General features: G+C 41.1%; 1 protein-coding gene across 15 annotated transcripts in view; it reads right to left on the bottom strand.

Annotated features, from left to right (window-relative positions):
* SHANK2 (SH3 and multiple ankyrin repeat domains 2) overlaps positions 1-19,814 on the bottom strand; it is a 320,253-nt gene extending 300,439 nt beyond the window's left edge. For 10 of the 15 annotated variants that reach the window (XM_032444759.2, XM_032444761.2, XM_015863580.3 and 7 more), the window contains exons 1-2: positions 19,333-19,453; positions 12,117-12,211 (exon numbers count right to left, since the gene is read on the bottom strand). The gene's annotated coding sequence lies outside the window, so the exon portion shown is untranslated. Of the gene's footprint in view, positions 1-12,116; positions 12,212-19,332; positions 19,454-19,683 lie in introns of those variants that run through there. The other 5 variants (XM_085548207.1, XM_085548210.1, XM_085548206.1 and 2 more) reach the window with 3 other exon arrangements.
* Positions 19,815-20,458: the final 644 nt, after the last annotated feature.

The raw sequence follows: 20,458 nt of genomic DNA, 5'->3' as shown, positions 1-20,458 counted from the left end.
GCTGAAACTCAGGGACACATTTTTCATCTGTTTCATAGATATGAATTGGACACAGCTGGCCACTTGCATTTGGAAGTCAACAGGGTCTGCGGTGCTGCAGAGTTCAAAAGGCTTGTGACAGTATGTGACAGAATCTTTGCATTTGATATCAGAGACTTAATTAGCATGAATAAACTGGGAATATAATGACCTTCTAAACCATGGCTGTGTGTGAAGATACAGATGTGAAAATAAGCTGACTTTGATCTAGGCATACAAACACTCCCCACTTTCAACAAACACTTGGGCTCTTTAAATCAGACAAGCATCATATCTAGCAAAAATGCTACTCAAACACAAAACAGTTCTGGGCAGTAACACCACCCAAACAGTCACACTGCACTTCTAATCTGACCTGTCACTGTGCTGCTCAACACCAGAGGTTTCTCAAGCACAGGAACTACCACAGGTAGCCTCAGGGCAACCTCTTTCTAGATTTCCCTCCTCCCATTCCTCTGATAAAGTAGGGCAACCATGAATTCAGAGCACATCAGTCATGGCTTCTGGCCTAACAGATTATTTAGTGCAATATAAGCTTCATTTAAAAGGTCCCTTACGGGGGGGGGGGGGGGGGGGGAAGAAAGAAAGAAAGAGAGAAAAAGAGAAAAAGAAGAAAAAAACACCACAAAACTGAGAAGTAAGGTTCAGAGGAGTTTGAGATACTTAAACAGCAGCTCTGTTACAAGCACATAGGTGGACTGACAGCCACCTGAAGCAAAACAGGGCTGAACCCATATGGTATCTATACAATCATTCTTAAGACCTGTGAGTGTGCCATTGGCTAAGGAGAACTCAAAGAGAAAGAGACAATGGGAAAGCATTTTTTCAACTGACACCTCACAACTACAACATGCACAATATTCCAGCTAAATAGTAAACTCGAGCTCAAGAATAAAAGTACACTGCCAACAGACATCTTCACCCTGTCAGCATCTGAATGACTTGCTAGTAGCTTGTTTAAACTATTCAGTGTCTATGACCCATATTTCTAAAATGAAAATTTTCTACTCCTAAACATAAGTTTAAGGAGACTCTCATTACTAGGAAAGCTGTAGAATAAAAAGAATGACTTATTTCCAGGCAGCTCAAATGTTTGTGATAAGAAAGACCACAAACGGATCCTGCATTATTGCTGTCTGGTTGTAGTAGGTTAAACACTAAGTTGAGTTACAGAAGGAAAGGGGAAAGGAAAGAAACCACCTTCCTTTCCATTCTTATCTGAATATGAAACAACAATATAATAAAAGTGGTAAGTATTACTGTAATATATAAGCTACAAGCGATGAAAGGAAAATATCATCTTTGGTTCATGTCTACTAATTATTTTATTTCCCCAACACCACAACATTTTCATTAATAAAAAACAGTATTTCTGAAGGCCAGAAGGTTCTCACTTTGAATGTAATTCTTCATGGAATTCATTACATGTGTTGAAGAAAATTAAATCAGAATTCCCCAGACTCCCCTTCTGTTCTTTGAGGTGAAAAGCTTTGCTATAGATTCACAGAAGTACTTGTATTCAATTGCTACCTGTATGTGCAACTGAGTCTAAACTCAAATGAAAGATTGTGTTTACCCAAAAAAAGTGGATGGGTGTTCATTCTGGATATTTGCTGTTCTTGTTGATCGATTGATTTGTTTTCTTTCTTTACAAGTCAGCCTTACATTCAAATGGCTGTTAACTTTATTAGCTGCTGACGAAAAGGAAACAAATTTTTCACTAAATTCACAGATTACAATTATCTAAAAGGAAGAAACAGTCTTAATGTACTCAAGATAAGTGAGCACTGTATCTGCCAATTTTTCAGTAGCCCCAGTGTCTCCATTTTATTTACATGTACCATCTGAACAGCCATTACACTGTTGTGGAAACATTTGTTAGCATTTTGACAACAGGAAGGAGAGATCTCTCCAGCTACAAATCACAAACCACTGCCAACAGTTGCAGACTCTGTCCCTTCATGCTTCTCTTTAAGACAGGAATATTTGTGAAAGACAGGGTTCTATTGACTTTCCTGACTGAACTGGGTGGTAAATAAAAAGAGATGAAATAGGAAGTCATGCCAGGCACTAGTGCTTGGTTTTGTGCTTGGGTTTGTGACCAAGCACTAAGCAAGAAGAGCCAAGTTCCCATTAGTCAATTTTTCAGCTATCAGGTCTTACCTACAGCTCCAATGGAGTAAATGAGCCCATACATCTCCATCTCCATCCCATTCCATTTACTAACAGCAGGTTTAGGTTAGGTAGTATGGGCAGGGTTTAAAATTTGGTCAAGAAAATCATTTGCCATTTCAGTAGCTGTGTTTTCTTAACACAAGCCTTGTAGAATACAATGGACATAGTTTAAAATGAACAAGACATAACATATAGCAAGAGAAAAAAACATTCAAGTGAATTTACTGAGTTGCCTAAATCGGATTATCTCCATACCTGTTAATGAATATTCAACAAGATTAAACTGATTTATATTACAAAACGTTTTTTTGTGTTTTAACATGGCAGAAACATACGGAGAAAATAAATCTGAGGCATCTGTGCTGACAGCAAGATGTCTTTTAAATTAATAGTTTTATTTAAGCTAGGATTTGCTTCTAGTCCTTATGAATACAGATAGCAAGCAAGCTAAGTTCAGTTTAACTGGAAGCCTAACAAATAAAAGAATGTAAAATCTTAATACAACTTGCATATTTGTTTTTGCTGAGAAGGAAGGACATACAAACTACTAATTACAGGTATTTGAAAACCTCTACTTCTTAATTACTAGTATTTAAAAAGCTGATATTCTTATCTTTGTAGGTAGCATTAATGACATATGAGCCAGACCCAGATGGCAGATCTCCAAGCTTCCTTGATTCCTTATACAAATTCCTTGCTCATACAGCATACTAAAGTAAACAGGGTCACACCAGGCACCAATTGATTTACTTGTCTGGTTTTTCCACTACAAATGCACTGCACAGAACATGAGCTAGTATTTTCATGAGGAATTTATTAAGTGCATTGCTTCTACTCATAGTATGAATGTAATTTTAGAAATGAATCTGCCTGGAATATAGGAAGTGTAAATACAATTAAAGAAAGCACATACACTTTCCACTAATATTCAAATATGGGTCACACTGCCTTTTGTCAGGTGTTTCTTCTGTTCACATCTTGTTCCTCTCCTTGCTTTTACCTTCCTATAAGCAGATTAATTATTGTCCTAGTGTTGTAACCCAAAAATTTGTTTAACCCTATAAATAACTTAATACTAAGAAAAGATGAAAACAAAATAAACAAAACAAACAAACAAAAAAAAACCACAGAGATAGAGGGACAGAAATGGTTACATATACATATACGTATACCCACAAAGAGGTACTCCGCTACTACAGATGACCAAATCAGCTCTAAAAATATGTAAACTGCTAAATGGGGAACTGACCTTCGTGAGGAAAAAATAAATACTAACTTGCCCCAAAGCAATACATGGCCACATAGCCTGCTCAGCCAGTGCTAAGATTTATATGAATAGGGTAGTTGCAAGCTCTGCTTGAGTGATCTTTATCCTGAGAAACAGAGTATTTTGCTTAAAATGCAATCTTAGACAAAACCAGCCCTTCCCTTTCCCCCCCAGCCATGAAAATAAAAGGCGCCAGGTATTAAGCAAAGCTAACACTGCAGAGTCACCGTGACCTAAGCTACACCTCCAATACACACCACAGACATAAAAGGAAAGAAAAAAATATATATTTGGTACTGTGAAGAGTACATTTGTGCATGTGAAATACAAAAAGGCTTATTTAATTAAAAGTGTACGTGGCTTCAATTAAGAAATGCTTTAATCTCTAAATGACCGTGTTTCACAAAATCACAGAATCATAAGTGTTGGAAGGCACCATTTGCAGATCCTCAAGTCCAACCCCTCGCTAAACCGGGTTCCCTAGAGTAGGTTACATAAGAAAGCATCCAGTCAGGTTTTGAATATCTCCGGCAAAGGAGACTGCAACCTCTCTGGGCAGTCTGTTCCAGTGCTCTGTAACTCTCAAAGCAAATGTTTTTCCTCATGTTTGTATGGAACTTTCTATATTCCAGCTTGTACCTCTTGCCCTTTGTCTTGCCACCTGGCACCACCAAAAAGTCTGACCCCACTCACTTGACTCCTGCCTGTTTGATATTTATAAGCATTTATAAGACCCCTTTTCAATCTTCTCCAGGCTGAACAGTCCCCAGATCTCTAAGCCTTTCCTCATACGAAAGATGCTCCAGGCCCCAATCACCCTTGCAGTCCTCTGCTGGACTTTCTCTAGTAGTTCCATCTCTCTTAGCCTGGGGAGACCAGGACAAAGTATTCTATATGTGACCTCACCAGGGTAGAGTGGAGGGGGTGAATCACCTCCCAGGTGATGTAGGATGCTCTTTTTCATGATCCCCAGGATACAATTGATCTTCTTGGCCACAAGGGCACACTGATGGCTCATGGACAACCTGCTGTCCTTCAGGTCACCTTAGTCCTTCTCTACAATGCTCCTTTCCAACAGGTCATCCCCTAACCTTCACTGATGCATGCAGTTACTCCTAGCCAGGTGCAGGACTCTACACTTGCTCTTGTTGCCCTCCAGCCTGTCCAGATCTACCTAACTGGCAGCACAGACTTATGGTGTGCCAGCCACTTCTCAAGTCTGAGGAAAGTCTATTTGGAGCAACATACCATTCTGAATACTGAAACTTTCTGAATATATCACATTATTGCCTCAGTAGAAATGTGGTCCATAGCTTCAGCTGGGAGACATATTGTGAGCATTATAGAATCACAGAACATATGGTAACACCAAGAGTCTAACTTAGACAACGTAACCTACTCAAGATCTACTTTGGTTCCATATGAACAGTCCTGCCTGCCGTTGTCCATTTTGGCCATACTTCAAGTCTTCTCAAAGTCTTTGTCCACCTCCCACCACCACTTTGCCTTCCTTACCAGCTATACAATGGCAGCAGATGCCAGCTGTACATCACCTCAACTCTAAAGAGCACTATTACTATATTTTCTTACAAGTATTTAGGAAAGTTTTGCATAGTATTATCAATCACAGGCAAAATGGAAGAAGTTAATATGGGTCTAAAATGATTGCAAAGAACACCCAGCAAGCACAGATTTCATAGGACACTTGCATGGATATTATTAGTATGGAAATTACAATTACTTGATTTTTAGTAGAAAACAAAACAGTGAATATCTGCTATGGAGGAGAAAAGACTAAGAACTGTGAGGTTAGCACTGTTTTTCAGAAAAAAGTCTTCAGAGTAATAAATCACATCAGGATCTTTTGTGCTTCATTAGTACCAATAAATGCAAACTCACTGGTAAGAAACCAAAATCAAGTATCATTCCTAAGTGCTAACAAAATTGGATGTTAATGACATATTAGCATTGTAATTAGTAAATTGGATATTTATGCTAATTATCTATCATTCAATTTGCAAACAATAATTTGAATAGCTTTAAAACACAACATTATCAGGAAAAGTCCCATATGAAATGTAATTTTTGCAATTAATTGGTTACTGAGTTTCCCCATAAAGCATTAAGGTTTACTTACAGAGCTCCTAAGCTGATGCTTTGAAAACTTGATGCTCATCTTTGCATCAATACTTTGTTCCATAAAAAAATTTCACTCTGTTCTCCCCAGAAAAAGCACAATCCCTACGTGTCTTCTGATAAACATCATACAGTCAAAGTTTTTTTGAAAGTCTTGCTTAATAAACCAGAGCAAGAGAAATAAGACTCTCCAGGTCTTTCATTCTTTATTATCTCTGTGTAGATCAACACAATCATGTTTATAGGAGGGAAATAAAATGACACTGTTCTGGAAGCCATGCTTCTTACTGTCATTAAAAGCTTCTCATACACCCCTAGCATTTCAGCTTATTATACAAAGTTCTTGGTAGTCACAAGTTATAATGACTACTATGCTCTAAACTTTTAAAACCTGACACTATTGAATGTCTCAATATGCTGGTCACCTATTTGAGTGAAACACTACCCCATGATAACTGCAGCTACTAAAAAATAACACTGACTGTCAGCATAAATAAATTCAACTACCAGGCCTTAAACAAATCACCTTTCCTAATGAGTCTTAGCAGAAGGTGAGTTATATATTTATTATGTTTATTTTCTTGGAAAGCTCTTTGCAAGTGGCCATTTAACAACCATTTGTAATTCTTGTTATTCTGCATATCTCCTGCTACTTGTGATTCACACCAGTTATTCAGACACATTCAGTCGTCCTTCTATTAGTGAAAACATTCTTGGCTGATGAGACCTGGTGCAAACACACACAAGCTGCTGTAGAACTAATGCATGCTTTTTCCAGTGTATCTTAACTAATTAGCTGTCTACTTAATGAATAGCAGTAATACCTGATGCTATATGTGATTAGTCACATAACACAGAATAAGAAAATGAGAAGCACTTCATTAACTACCAGCTGGAAAACTGGCAGGAAACAGATAGATATCAGGATGGATTCTTTTGCCATGACAAGTAACACAACTGCTACTAAAGGTTACAAAGGCTGCTCTGAAAGTGATGCATCCTGTTTTATTATGGCAGTCCACAACATTAGAGGCAGTTATTGGTGGTATGGCAGTTGGGAAGGTTAGAAAGGTTGAATCTTCCCTCCAATGTTCCATTATATTCTGTTGTTGTGTGACAGATGGCAGTGGAGGGGCAGTCTGATGAAATGGCATCTGACAGGGAAGTGTATATGAAGCAAAGATATGCCATTTAATTCCTCTGTGAGGAAAAATTTGCACTCACTGACATTCATCAATGCATGCTGAATGCTTATGGAGACCAAATGGTGGATGTAAGAAAAGCGTGGTGCATTTCAGCAGTAGTTACAGTGATGTGATAGATAAACTACGTTTTAGATGGCCATGCACATCTGTCACACCACACATGTGCACTGACATGCTGACTGAGCCCTTCAATCAGATCGTCGGTGTGAATTATGACCAGGGAACTGTGTGCAGAGCTGAATATTGACCTCACTGAAAACAATGGTGGCATTGTTGGGATACTGTGAATTTTGTGCCAGCTAGGTCTCACAAATAAGCAGGAATAGAAAGAACATCATAAGCAAGTTTAACATGACCTACTGAACCAATACGAGGCTGAAGGTGACTGCTACCTGGATCACATCATTAGCAGTGACAAGATGTGGTGTCATCACTATAAGCCAGAGTCAAAACAGCAGTCCATGGAGTGGTGACCATGGGAATTCCCCATAGAAGAAAAAGTTCAAGGCACAGACCTCAACAAGTAAAGCATCTTTTGGGATAGGAAAGGCATGATCCTTCTGGATTTTCTGGAACCCAGTCAAACCATCAACTCTGACCATGACATCACTATGCTTACTAAACTGAAAGCTTGAATTTACAGAGTTAGGACAGTGAAGACAACTTTGCTCTTGCAAGGTAACACTAGGCCTCATACATACAAGTTTGAAGACTGTGGAGTGCATTCCCAGTCTTGACTGGACTGTCCTACCACACACACACACAATAGTCTGGATCTGGTGCCATCTGACTTCCATCTGTTCAGGCTGAAGAAAGAAGGACTACATGGGAAACATTAACCTAGCAATGATGCCATCATAGCAGCCATTAAACAGTGGGTTACCTCCACTGGTACAGATTTTTACAAGCACAGCATGCAAGGTCTAGGTCATCAGATATGGGGCAGTTTTCTGCCCCATAAGAGTCTGAATGACTCCAAAGCCCCTTGGTATGCATGCCCAGTAGGTAAATTATCTTGTCTATGAGATGTGTGACATATCTGATCCAGTACTTCTGGCTTAATACATCCTACCTAGAGAACGACCTCTCTAGGACATTCATTCTCTGTCTTCTGCATTGAGAATACAACCATATTTACAGGCAAACATTAACCCATTAATTATTTAAAATCATATTAAACTACAGTCAGACCAATGATTATTTACACCAGCATCCTATCTCTGATGATGACAAGAGGAAGCTCAACCTGGTTACCTACTGTCAGCTTCTCACTCCGGCTTCCTCAGCTTTCAGAATTGTAGGAGGGATGTTGGTGGGCATATCCTTGTCAAGTCCAGTTAGCATCTGTGCAGGGAATTCAAGTTCACAAATTTCTCTAATCCCATTTTGAATCTAGTGGTACTGTCTGTTCCCACACCTGCCTGTGGCACCTGTTTTTGAAAGTTCATTATCCATTGTACAAAATGAATTTTCTTTCATCGCTTTTAAACCAAGGTACTAGTTTTAACTAGAAATATCCAGTTTTAGCTCTCCTAATGAATTCAATGAAAAACAGTTCCACACACATATAAATCCACTGACTTCATGACTTTCGAAACCTCATTTCTCCCTCTCCCTTCTCCTCTCCAAACTGAAGTCATGGCCTCTTTTGCCTTTGTATCTTGTCCAACTCCATTCTGTCTTTCATGAAACACAGAGATATACAGTGTTAAAGAACTGTCAGACTAAGTTTTTACATAGCTGAAAAGCCCTCAGTCCTGTACTCAGGACCTTGATGATGCCCTGCACAGTGTAGAACTCTCAACATTAAAAATAGTATCCTTTAAAATTAGAACATATATTAAAATACAATATGCAATCCTGCCTTCTGCAACACAGCTGAAATGCAGACATCTGGGACTGAACTATGTTTCATTCACATTTCCCTAGGCAACTGAAAATAAAACAGACAGATTACAGGAAAGGTATACTAAAGACTTACCATGCCCCTTTCCTTTCCCCCCAAAATATATCTACTATGGGAACATCCAAGCTGCTTATGGGAGAGCTGCTGAGCAGGCAGGCTATAACCTCAAGAACTTAAGAGTTCAGAGTTACTGCTTTAAACTGTGCATTTTACACCCCTGTGACGTCATTATTTAATGATTCAAATGTATGGAAAGAGTTTTTGTCTAAACTGCTGTCAAACTTGAGGTATATTATAATTTCCAACACATATAACTTGATCTCCTTTACCATGAGTTCTCTTTCCATATAAACCCAGTGCAGAACCACAGCTGTTCTGCCCTACTCATTCTCATACTTGCCCAGATTGAAGGTTTTACAGCCCCTACATTCAACTGCCTGTAAAATTTATGTTGAGAGAGGGAGAAACCTTTTACTGAAGCCTTTGGTAGGTTACACTTTCCTTATCACATGCCCACCAATGACATTTCTAATGACAGTCTCCACAGCAACTCTGAAATGCAAACCAGTAAATGAGAAACAAAGAGAGGTTAAAGAATTTTTCTTGGCAAGGGACAAAGGAGAAGCAAAAGGTTTTGATAAGACAAAGTAAAATCTAACTTAAATGTACTACAGAAAAATATTTGTACCTTAGTGATGCCTGATTTTGCCATAACTGTGGCATGGAATGCACAACAAGAGGGAAAAGGTTCTCAATCTGCGTAGCTGTCAACAGCTTACATACAGTTTCATTTTTCCTGGTTTTGAAACATGTATTCAACCTGTTCAAGAAACTAGAAGCAGCACTTTGTAAGCCACTGCACTCTCTTCTCTTTACAGTAACTAAACTTAAGCATTTTACAAAGAATAGACCACTTTAACAATGTTATTTAGGAGACCTCACTGGCAGAACCTTGGGGCAACACATTCCATCATGACCTGAGAAACCTCTGCCCCCAGAGAAAGATAAAGTAGACCTGGGTGTTTGCCAACAGATCTCTTCCTTGTTCTTATAGATGTCTAGTGGCAAAAAAATTACAGTCACCAACTCTGAAAAAAAAATAAGTATCATCAAAGTAGTGTTTACGCACAGAGATCCAGTACAAGGCATGATATCTACTGCACCAGCCTCACAAGACTGACACAAAGCAAAGTATCAAGTTTACATGATAACCACAAAGGAAAAACTTACACAACATTTTGTTTCTGCAGCAAATTGCCTCCAGTATTTACTGGTCCCTAATGAGCTTACTTGGAAAGCTACAGGACTGGTTTTCTACAAACACAGTAATCCTCAAGCATCTCTTGTAAATGTATTAATTCCTTTTAAAAATGGCACTATGCTTTGAACTGACAAGATTAGGCACAGATTTCATTGCAGCAGGACTGTAGATAGTGAATACTTTTCATAGTACAGTAGATTTGGAGGTTTTTCTCCTTTTTAAATTTAAGCCAGGCAATTTTCAAGGCAAAACCAATGTTCTCTACACCAAACACCAGGACAAGCTGCCACCTGTTTAACACCTCTAGGTGCTACTGCAACACAAACATTCTTCTACGTATTTGCAACTGTAACTGCAACACTTGTACACAGTTTGTGAGAAACTGTTAAAATTTATCTGTGAGTTAAACCAAAACAGCTCAGGCACACACAAACTTAAGATATTTCAGAAATTGGGAGCTTCTGCACCAGACAGAAGTGCCTAATGGGACCCAAACTGTCCCATGGATGGAGTTCTGTAGATTTGGTGGAAAATAAAAGCTTGTCTAAATCAGGAATTGAGCTTATTTTCATCCATTCTCATCCTGAGCTTTATTTTCATGTTGTTTTCCATCTTTGATCTGATTTTATAATCACAGAACTGTCTCATTACTCAGGGAAAGATGTAATATTTACAAAGAAATCTGAAGCCACCATCTTCATGCCAATGGCATGTAAATTAATGTCCAGAAAACAAGTGATTTTCTCACTCTTGGTGACCAGTTGAACCAATGCCTTTCCAAGATGACATTTACAAGCCTGTATATGTGATACTTTCAGCCTACAACCTTTCTAAAATTTTACTTATAACAATTACTGAGAGATTAAACTATGATAAACTGCTTAGGAGAAAAAGAAAATAATAATAATCCAATGTTTTCAAACTTATAATCAAAAACTACCTCTTAGTTCAAGCAGGAAAATAAAGATTAAAAGCTTTCAAAGCAAGATTTGACCAACTGCAGAGTTCTAGAAACACTGATCAGTAACTTCATCGACAATTCAAATGCAGTGATATGGCAATTTTGTAAGAACAGTGAGCTGGATAGGACAAGAGGAGAATAAAATAGTCTACAACAATATTGTGGAAGCATGGCTTGGGTTAATGGTTACAGTGGTGTGCAACATAAATTAATATTATAAATAAGACAATACATTTTGAGACCACGTTACACTTACAGATAATCAGTAAGGAAATGTGGATTTCTGAGGACCTCTGTGTATTATCATTTTCAGTTTGAGGTTTAAAATTACGTAACCTTATGCATGAATAAACGTGCATGTAATAAATAGAACTTTTCACTTTTTTTTATAGTTAATATTATGTTACTCTGAATATGAAACATTGAATAAGAAAAAACTCTACAAAAACATTTTCTGCTATAAATGCAGAGAGCCAGGCACATTGTTAAACTGCTATGTCCAGCCTACCTACTGCTATATCTTTTGTCCCATCTGGTTCAACAGCTAACAGGGATTTGCACAAAAGGAGTAGAAAAAAGGATGAGTTTAATGCCACAGAGTTTTACAACCTCCCTGTCAATATAAAGCCTCATGTGAGGGAACAAGAATGTGTTAAAAGCTAGTCCTTCCATTATAACAATTCCAAATATTTATTTAGGGATTTTTTTTCTATCAGGTAAATGCTATGCTGATGGCAAGGTGAAGCAAATTTTCTGGTTTGCACAGCAGGAAGACTAAATATAAGCATGATTTTCTTCCATAATGCATTTTCATCAGGTGGAAAATGGTAGGTCAGGTTCAGTTTTGCAGGTAGTGCTCAGTGTTCACAAAGCACAGATAACACCCTGACAAGACCTCAGAGGACAAACTCTAGAGATGGCCTGCAGCAGCCACCAATCCAGTGGTAGCTGTAGCAAGCCTCCAGGTGCCACTGTCACTGTGCATGTCCCCATGTAGCTGTAGCTACACAGAAGACAATGCCTGGGCATCTCAGAATCATCACCAGGGGTAAGAAAGTGGCACTACAGCACTACTCGGTGCTCACTCAACATGAGCATTCAGTCCTGGCCTAGAGATCCCTCCTCTCACAGCCCATGTGAGTGGTCTCTCTGCCACATAGCCTTACCTCACACTCAGGGTGGTGGGGCAATTTGAAAGTAGGCTGCTTCTCCTGATGGTTCTCAGTGCATGGGTAGGGGAACTGGTGAAGCCACAGCAGGGCTGGAAGCAAGAAATAGGAGAAGCATGAAATTTCTGCAGACTAATGACTTCCTCGATGGGTTTTAGACCCACTGTAGAAAAGACAAAAGAGGGATGCTTGCCCTGGAGAGATAGCTGAGCCATGGCACCCTTCAGAAAGACTATTCACTGCACTTGAAACAGAAAGCACTTAGGTCACTGAAGTCTGATAAAACTGAACCAAGCCTTAGTTTAAAGCAGTATTTTGAAGCAGTAAAGCCCCATAAGCTACTCCCCACTCCCTTGCAATAGGCTAAGCACAAAAGCAGACATGTCACTCTGCACTTGAAAGTCCTTGTCCAGATGCCTCATCTCAGCTGCCCTCAGTACACACACTGTGCTGTTGTGAACCACATTCTTATGTAAAGCTGTAATCACCAGAAGTAGACAGGTCTACCAAAAAACATTGTCATTTCTTTTTAATGTTCTCAGCTATTTCAGGTATAAACCAAACAGGATATCAGCAGATGATAAGAGAGGACAGTCACTGAGCTAAATGTGCACCCTCTTCTGTTGCACACCAACTTTTCTATAAAGCTCCTAGTAGCTTCCACAACAGTTCCAGCCAGAGACTTAAAACAGAGGCTTTCTCACTGAAAAACAGAAAAAGGATAAAGCTTTAAAAATTTAATTGATCAGTAGTCACATTTTTCCTTGTGTTTTTTTTTTCCTAGGAAGAGACTTCATGTGAAATATTATATATATATATATATTTATGTGGCTATTGGTAGTAGGAAAGAGTATCATCATCTTGTTTTTGTTTTTCAGGCTACAGTATGCTTCAGAAAATTCTATCTTAATATTTCCTTGAGAAGACAGAAATTGTACAGTCCACTGCACTGATGGTAGAATCATTCTGCCATCTGATTATAGCAATGTACAGTAACAAAAGCAATAACAATATACTACACCAAAGTCATGTTCTATGAGCACATTGTCTAATGGGATAGATATCATTTAAGAGAGATGTAATGTTTTGTTGCAACTAAAATCACATATGATATATGTAGAAGTCTGTTTTCAGTAATAATGGTTGCAGATATGTATACACGCTAGACTAAATTAATGGGTCAAATTACTGAGCTTGCACAGTGGATGCATGCTGTAAAGGGAGGCTAATTGGAAATCAGCTGGTCTAAAAGAGTCATCTGCCAGTTCAACATTTACTGCTAGCATCGAAGCACTGGCAAGTGACAGGGCTTTTGTCATGCCCTATTTGCCATCAGGCCAGGTCCTTTGAGAGCCCCTTCCCATTAGTGCAGGTAGAGGAGGCGAGAAGCACCGTGGACACTTGGCAGCGCTGGGGCAGTCTCAGAGGGGAATCCTGCATGTTTATAACTTACTAAGAGCAGCAACATGCTAGAAGAACTCCACGCGTTCTTTTAGCTTATATGAAAAGCTCCCTCATCTATTACAGCGGTCAGTAAAACATTTGGAAATAGTGGGAGTCTGGGAAAATATTAGCATACACCAATTTGAAACACACTCCTACAATGTTAATTCAACTGCAACATGTTCACATTATTCCCCTTGACTGGAAAAGCCACTTTCAAAATACATACATAGGGAACGTCAACGTATATCACTAACAGCCAACTGCACATCACAGTTTCTGCCATCAGCTCTCCTTTTAAAATAGGTTGCTGGGATCTAAGCATTGACTTTTGTCAAAACAAAAGCACCTTTTGTACCCAGTAAATTCTTACATGCTTTTCATTATATAACTAGCTTGGTTATGACTTACATTTTTGTTAAAAATTAGTTTGAGCCCAACGTGTCATATACTACCAGTGACCCCTTGAGCTACTAAAAGGACTGGTTCAGAGTTCTTAAAGCAGGATCTGGGGATGTTCCCCGACAAGGATCAAGGTTCTCTAAGTCCCTTACACTTCCATGAACAACAGAGACCTTCAGCTGTACCTTGGACCTTTCACAGCTCATGAAGTAACTGAATGTCAGATCAGAAATGATGGAAACAAAAGAATGTATGAGTGGTCTAGTTAAGGTTGGGGAAGTATTTTACATTTCTTGCAGAGTTGGGAAGTAGAGACATTCGTTTTAACTATTTCTTTTACCGGGCTGAAAAAATAGGTGATGTTTTAAGGACTTTTTCTAACTTTTTCAAATTATTTTTACCCACATTTCCCACACTACGCTCAACCCTTTTTCTTGGTTATAATTAACATCACGCAGCAACTTAGCTACAATAGTTCACTCTCCATCATTTCTCTCCTTCAACATCAGACGTCTCTGTTCCTTTTCTTCCCCTACTCTGTTTCCACTCCATACTCCAGCTGGGCTCCATTCCAGCCAGCCCAGGACAGGAGAGGTTGGCAGCTGCTGCACATGACACAGAAACGTGTCTCCTCAGATGAGACTCAACAATGTGGAAGGCTGCTCTGCAGAAGTCACAGACTACTCAAGATCCAAAGCCTCTCCTCACATCCCCAGATATGAGTCATGATGGTGGAATGGTTGGAGGATATAAAATATTTATGCTGCAGTGTTAGCACAAATTAAAGGAAGAGTATCTTTGTAATCAGAATAAGGTCTGCTGAACGTATTCTCTGTTATCCTCTGGTGATTAAGTGTTCAATGTAAAGCTTGCATTGCTGGCACAACCTGCATCATAGCTTCACAGCCTCAACGTTGAACACAAAAACACTATTTAACTTTATTCTGAAGTTTACTTTCAACACATACTCAGACAAACTCCTTTGTTTGCAATCGAATGGACTTCAGTCCCAAAACTCTATTTCCTTAATGACAGCATCCTCATTACATGTATCAAATTTTGTGAAGTACTTGCTCCATTTTCTCAGTAGAACTGAATTAATAAAAAGCAGGCAAACACTGTGAACCTGAAATTGCAATGGAAAAACTACGTGCATAACTACGCATAACTTTTACCAAAATCAGAGACATTCAGAATCTAAAGGTAGTCCTTTGCATAAGAACTCAATATCAGTTTAAGTAGAAAGATGCCATAGACCCTGAACATTACGGCCATTATCTCAAAACAAACCAGCGATTGTTTATGGTTGCCTATAAGAAAGCTTTGGCTCGGCACTCCTTTCTTCATTCATCATCCCCTCATTAAGCATCCTATTGCTCAGCCATGCATATCTATAGAGACCCCGGCAGCACTCCCCCTGCTGAGAACAACTCCCGTCTCCCCCAACGCTACAACAGACCCTACACGCAAGAACAAACTCAAGAACACGAGCACAAAAAGACAGAATAGCCCATCTGGTTTTCTCCTGACATCCAAATAGAGTTTGGGTATTTAAGTGAAAGATAAACCATTCACTTACACTACAGAAATTTGTTTTGAAGTGACGCTGGGCATGAAATACAACTACTGTATCAAAAGCTTCACACAAAACCATATGCTAAATGTGACATAGCAAAGAAGATTAAAACGTTTCTTCAAATAGAATTTGAACTTAAATCTGATCCACAATTTGCCTCATATTTTATCTCATCGGTTTAAAAGTAGGTCTTTCTTTGTAGCAAAATACTGTACACTGTTTTCCCATCCTTCCTGAAAGAAGAGGCATGTTAAAGCTGCTATAATGGACCATTATGAACGCTAGCAATTACTTTTTGCTTCAGAAGGGTCCGGCATATGCATTTCTATCAAGAGTATAAGCACTGCATTTGCAGTCCTAATGATAATCCTGTTTTAAAAGGGCATGAGTCCTTTCAGATGGGGATGGCCCTTATACATCATGGCATTTTGATCCAAAGTAACCTCATGCTCGCTTACAGGCTCTCTGGCTTGATGGCAGCCTATTAAAACAAGACCTAAATTCTGCACAAACGATGCATAGCAAAGGCCCATTTCACATCTCAGGTTTTTAAAGTAAATTAAATCACATCTGCTTATTCTTAAAGATGGCATAAAGGGTCAAACTCAGCTCCTCCAGATTTCTGTGGCTATTACTTCCAAAATCAAGCAAGAATCCCCTGAATTTTTATTCTCAGCATCTCTGACATCAAGTAAAAACAACTATGTAAACTGTTGGCAGATTGCCTGCAATTACAGCCTCATCTATGTACTGCTCCATGCAGAGCTCAGCAGCCTGAACTGTCAGTGTCTGCACACAGCTCTGTGCAGTGGAAACTGAAGTCCAGTGCCCACTTCTGACAACATTCAGCTTCCCCTGGTCTCCCAGAATTCCTCGAAATCAGTACAAACCTGTCTAGGATCTTCCTTTGAAATCTGTAGACTACATTAAACACTGCATACACAAATGATCACAAGGAAATCCGTGCTACCAAGTTGTGTGTAACTACACAGCATGCTAGATTTTTCATTTTAAAATATATTTTTCCTTGGCTGTACTCCTTCACAAACCTGCAAAGCATCTTATTGAAGACTTAAGAGAGAAACTGGTTTATAAAAATCCCCATAACCATATTTTTAAATGATTTTTTTTCCTCAGATTGAAGTGAAAAATATAGGAAGAGTGAAGTGTGGAAAGTAGCTTATATTTTCAGACATCTTTGTTTGTGAATTTCAGGTGCTACTTATCAGACAGGCAAGAAAATTAGATTAAAAAAACCAAACCCCTGATTCTTAGCATGACAGTTTTCCTGAAGTTAATGACATGCAAATCACTATGCATGTATTTACATTCTTGATTAGAATGAGATTGAGAAGTTAGAAAATGGAGCAATGATGATCCTGTAGGTTACAGCAGAGGTTTTCCAGATAGATGAGAGATGTGAATAACCCACGTGTAAAAAATAACAGCTAAAAAAGGAACTAAAATGCTGAAGATAAGCAACTTGCCTCTAATGTCCTCATCAAAGAGTTCACACTATCTAGGGTGCCTACTTTTTTAATTAATGGAAAAGTAGTTTGATGGGAACACCTACGTCATGCTGGGGCTCTGCGGGGCTCCTCTAGAAACTTGCAGTTCTGTCACACAGCAAATGCTCATCAGGCTCCCTAACACAATAGGCTGACCTCCAAAGCAATGAAATTGAAGTCTGCTGATGAAACTTAAGAAAGAAACTTGATCGAGCAGCTGGAGTCTCTTGCATAATTCACTTTCTCTTCTTTGGACAGCTCTTGACAGAGCTGTTGAAGGAGCACCGTGTCCCCATCCCAGACACCTGACACTCACCAGATGCCCAAGGCACATCCTCAAGGGATGAAGCCACATCCTTCCTCCACATGCAGCACAGCTGAGGAAGAAGAGAGAGGTGGAGAAGAAAAATGGAAGAGGCTGCAGGGAAATACGGGGGTTAGCTCTGAGTGGGGCAGCTAAGAGGTAACCCAGAGGTTACAGCATCTGAGGAATTCTTGAGCTGAAGGAAAGTAGAAAGATCCAGCTCAGCCTCAGCCAAGAAACAGAAAAGTGCAAACACAGGGAGAAAAAGAGCTGAAATGGGGGGCAGGAGAGCAAAACCAACCCAGGAAACGTAAGGATTATCTACTCTGCACCTAACAGCAAGCATGAGTGCTATGGGATAAGAAAGGACAATTAGAAGAGCTAGTCAGAATCAATGCAAAGGATCTGTTGGATGGCCAAATTTCTCAGCAACATCTTTGTGGGATTTAGTTCTAGTTCTCCATAAAATACCAGGAAAAGCAAAAGATTGCTTCAAGCCTGGCCACCAAATCAGCTACTACTTTTTCCAACTTAATTCTTCTAAACTTTCAGACTTAGGAGGAAATCACTGCAAATGCCTGGGTTATGCCTATATTATCAAATGTAAGATCACAGACACACACAGACAATCGAATGTGGGATTCAAAAAAGTCCTGCCACAATTGAGCGAAGCTCTGAGGCCATTTTACCTCCTCCTACGGATTTGGGAGTGCTTTTCCTAACTGGGTTCTGGCTAACCCCCTCCTGCTGCTGCTGCAAGGAACTGAGCATCAGTGCCTCCACTACTCCCCTGTGGTGTGTGCTCTCATTTGATTTCTGATTCTAACTGGAGTCGTTGTATTCTTAGTATAGAAAAGACAAGAAAAGTTTATGTCCTGCAAAATAACTGCATCCAGAAAGACAGCTGAAACTTCAGCTCCTAGGTACGAAATCTATGCAGGTTTCTTTTCAACACTTACTGCAATTCAAACGTGCTGAGGACCTGCTAGCTTCCCACCAAAGCCTGACGACTCCCACAGTGGTATCCAGCAACAAAGCCAGGAATTTACCGGCAGGCACTCTGCTTCATTAGCTGCAACTTTTAAACAGTACAAACAATTCCTATTTTAACCCATCTCGCCGTCTCCTACTCCATCTGTGCCAGCGGCTGCGGAGGAGCTCCCAGTTTCCCACGGAGGGAGCTGGAGTGTTGCTGACCACTGGAGCTGATGTAGAAGACTTTAAGAGGGTTAAAAGGCATTTGAGCCTTGCTACTTCACAGCTTTGATTATTTTAATGCATTATTGCGCTTTCAATACAAGCAAAGACGAGCCGTGCAATTCCACAGCTAAGTCACAACCTTGAGCCACAAATAGCTTTAAACAAAGATAGCATTTGTTTTTGAGGGCTTTTATTTTTTCTTCCCGGCAGAGGCTCCCTCAAACAAGGCAGGTCGTTCTGAGCACAGTCAAACAGAGCCAAGAGCGCAGCAAAGGAGAGAAGGGTGAGGCACAAAGCAAAGAAGTGAAAACTTCCAACAGCAGAACGCGCTCTCGTGCAGACCGCTCCCAGCGGGGAGGTTTGCGACTCCCTTGCAGAGGAGTGAAGCCTACGAACGCAGGTGTGCGGAGCAACGCTCCGACACCCCGCGGCTTTCTCTCCCCGGAGGAGCCCTTAAGAAGCGCTTCCACCTGCGGCTCCTCCGCCTCTCGCTGGCAGAGAGACGGCAGCGCAGATACGAGAGACGGCTGAACTTGCAGCCCCTGCCCACCGCTTCCCTCTGCCTCTCAGCCTTCCGCCCAGGCACCCTCGGCCCCTCCATCCAAAAGCCGCGACCTCCTCCCCCCCAGCCTCGACCAGGCTCCCGTACAAAAAATTCCTCCGCAAAAGTCGAGGGGCTCACACACACACAGACACACACACACACACCTGCCTCCGTGAGCTCGAGGCCGTGCAGATAACGCCCTCACCCCCCCGCTGCCCCCCCTGGGCCGTGCCTACCTGTAGCGGGCGACAGGGCTCGACGGTGGCGCTCCCCACGAGCCTCGCTGCCGGCCGGGCTGGGCGGGGGCCGGGCCGCGGAGCCGCCCCCACCCCCCCGTCTGGCAGCGCCCGCCTCGCCGCCGCCCCCAACCCCCCCCCGAACTGCTCGAGGTCAGAACCCGCCGACCGTGTCCCCGCACGGCGAGATGCTGTGCCCCGGTCGCGTCGCTTTCCTCGAGGAACGGAAGGCGTCAGACTCTGCCCACGGAGGGATCCAAGGATGGGGTGGGCGCAGCGCTTGGCTGGGGGAAGCCGGAGCAGGGAGGGGTGATGCCGACATTCTTCCACATCCCCCCCGCCGTTACCCACCTGCACGCGGCGCAGCTCCGGCCCCGCAGAGTTCGGCGCGCTCTCAGCGACGGCGTCCTCTGCTGCGAGCAAAGAGCGAGAACCATAACCTGAGCCCTCGGTGGGTGCAGCAGAGCAAGGGCCTCTGCTCTGTGCAGTGCCCTTCCAACAAGGCTTTGTTTCAGTCACCCCATTCCAGATCTGTAATACCACTCAATGCAAATAAGGACAATCAAAGCAAACGTATGGAACTGAGAGCACTTGAGAGAGCCAACCTTGAGACTCACCACAGACGAGTGACCGTGTTACTTCTCTGTTAAACCATTCTGAAGAACAAGTGCTGCTCCAAAAGTAATGCCTTCTATTTTATGATTCTTAGCCCACAACATCAGATGTTGGTGGTATGGCAGCACAGGCTGAAACTTCCCACCAATGTTCCATTACATTTTGTTGCAGATGGCAGCGGAGGGGCAGCTCGACAAAATTGCACCTGACATGGAAGTGAGCACAAAGTACAGGTGTGCTGCTGAATTCTTCCACAGCACCCACTGACATTCACTAACACTTGCTGAATGCTTATTGAGACCAACCAATGGATGCAAGCGCAGAGAGGTGTTGGGTGGTGCAGTTCAGCAGCGACAGCGCAACACCTCCACCGGTGCACAGCACACGGGCTTTTGTTCACTACCAGCCAAGATACATAGTCACCACTATTAGCTATGTAGGAAAGCAACATTTAGTGTTGATAGATACAAAGTGCTGTGCTCTTTGTATCTGCTGAAGTTTACACGGAAAT

Source organism: Coturnix japonica, chromosome 5 (assembly GCF_054131305.1).
Source record: "Coturnix japonica strain WE chromosome 5, WE-NBRP24, whole genome shotgun sequence".
Lineage (NCBI taxonomy): Eukaryota > Metazoa > Chordata > Aves > Galliformes > Phasianidae > Coturnix > Coturnix japonica.
This window is presented reverse-complemented; position numbering and strand designations above follow the sequence as displayed.